Raw genomic sequence first — 2,658 nt, 5'->3', positions numbered from 1 at the left:
ATTTACTCTGCTGAGCATACTGTTTCATGATGTTGCATATCGGAAGCTGATCAAAGCATTAACTTAGCCTTGAGTCTCTTCTTCGCCAGGACAAACAGAGTCACTGCACTGGCTTAGTGAATGGGAAATTGATATCTAAATTCTCTCCATCCTTCTTGCTCTGACTGTGCCTTAATCCACTGAGTGTAGTGTACAGCAATCTTTGGGGAGAAAAAACATAGAGCAATGCATAAGTAATTTTAAAATCACTCTTCAATTCTCACTAATATATATTGTACATTTACAACCATTGGAGGGCTTGAAAATTTATAGACACCAATATACTGTAACTGAATGGAAATCTCTCCTCATTTTGAAAAAATAATAGTGAGCAGTAGAAGTCAGCCTTGTAATTAATGACCACAGATATCACCAAAGTGAGGGTATTCAAAAGAAATGCATTGTCTTAAATAGTCTGCCTACATTATCAGTTCTCCCCTCAGCCATAGCATGGCAAACAAATAAAGCAGAAAGCATTCTATTGCAGTTTGTGTGTGCGGGGGTGCATTATTTCCCTGTTATCATCATTAGGTTGTTTACCATAAAATAAATACTGAATGCTATAGGCTCAAGGCACCTCTGACCTCTATTTCCATTTCCAACCACATAAATGAAGCTCCACTTTTTTTTCTCAACTCCAAAAAGAGAGAGAGAGAAAAAGCCCACTGACTTAACAACTAACCTCACTTTATAACACACCCATACATAGTATTGATACTAGGTAAGGAGTTATGTATCTATTCTGACAATATGTTCTTATAATCTGTACCAAGGTGTTAGTCACTAGCAGAGATGAAAAACAGGTTTTCTGTCAGACAAGGGATGTTTATTTACCTGTCTCTCTGTTGGGATATTAATTAAGCATTGTAAGATAATATAATGGATGCTGTGACGTTGCACTCTATATGATTTTATGAAAGTATGCTGATGAGTGTGAAAATAATGTAACTAAAATATGCTTCATGCAAAAGGTCTCTTGTAAGGTATCATTACAAAGCTTATAGTCTACTGAGCGTGATCATCCTATTTGTATAAATGTACCTCTCTTGTATCAGAAACTAGAAATATCAAATGTAACTCTGAGGGCCTATTGTAATTATGCAAATTGTGGGCCTTTAATGGTGGTTTGGAATCTTGATGGCTCCCAATAACCAGGACAATTGACTATAGATGGCTCCGTTTTACTTGTAAGTCTTCCTGTATACCTATGTGCTGGCAAGTGGGTAATGAAGTCTTACAGTGACATGTGATCATGTCACCTGAACTGAAATCCATCTTTAACCTGGTGCTTTTCCATTGAGTAGAAGGGGGTGGGAACCCAGAGAGAGACAAAGGATTCCTGCCTTATGCAAAAGATATATAAATGGGCGGAACAGAACAAACGGGGCAGCCATCATGAGATATCCCCTAGATGCCTCCTGAGCTGGAACAAGGGATGGACCATGGGAAAGGATTGTTCCCAGACTAGGAAGGTGTCCAGTATGTGAAAGAAATATATTGAAACATCTCTGAGGGTGAGATTTTATCTGTATTCAGTTTTATTACTATACTAGGCTTACACTTGCATATTTTATTTTATTTTGCTTGGTAATTCACTTTTTTCTGTCTGTTACTACTTGGAACCATTTAAATCTTATTTTCTGTGTTTAATAAAATCACTTTTTACTTACTAATTAACCCATAGTACCTGGGGGTGGGGCAAACAGCTGTGCATCTTTCTCTGTCAGTGTTAAAGAGGGCAAATAACTTATGAGTTTACACTGGATAAGCTTTATACAGGGTAAAATGGATTTATTTGGGGTTTGGGCCCCATTGGGAGTTGGGCATCTGAGTGTTAAAGACAGGAACACATCTTAAGTTGCTTTCAGTTAAGTCTGCAGCTTTGGGGCACATGGCTCAGACCCTGGGTCTCTGTTGGAGCAGACTGGCATGTTGGGCTCAACAAGACAGGCTGCTGGAGTCCCAGGCTGGCAGGGCAGGAAAGCAGGGGCAGAAGTAGCCTTGGCACATCAGTTGGCAGCTCCCAAGGGGGTTTCTGTGATCCAATCCGTCACAGATGCCCATTTACTTATGGAGTCAAATGTTAATGAAGAAATGTGAAGTCAACAGGGAAAGTAGCAGACAGGAAAAATAAGCCTGGGGTGATTGTCCTGTGAGCAAGACCAGTGAACTTCGGGGCACTTATGAACTTTGGGGCACAGTGAACTTATTAGTAAGGAAAAAAAGACCCCCGCCCCCATCCTGCACCTAGGAAATAAATGGAGAGTGCATTTGCATTCATGAAAATAGGATCACAATCAATCTTGGTTGAAAATGCTGCAGAAGGCTTTGTGTGAAATAAAGCTTCTTTAGACAGGAGGTTAACCTGTGAGTTAAATTCAGTCTCTAGAAAGCATGTTATGTTTTTGTTTTATATGTAATCATCTGTTTCATTTATCCTTACTACTGCTTGAATCTCTAGTCTTTGATGATAAACTTATTCTTCTTTTCATAACTGTATCTCCGTGTGTGGTGCCCCAGTGCTGAATCTTAGTACGTCTACACTGCACGATTATTTCGAATTAGCTTAAACCGATATTACAAAACAGATCTAATAAAATCGGTTTAGCGCGTCCACAG

Source organism: Chelonoidis abingdonii, chromosome 10 (assembly GCF_003597395.2).
Source record: "Chelonoidis abingdonii isolate Lonesome George chromosome 10, CheloAbing_2.0, whole genome shotgun sequence".
Taxonomy (NCBI): domain Eukaryota; kingdom Metazoa; phylum Chordata; order Testudines; family Testudinidae; genus Chelonoidis; species Chelonoidis abingdonii.
This window is presented reverse-complemented; position numbering follows the sequence as displayed.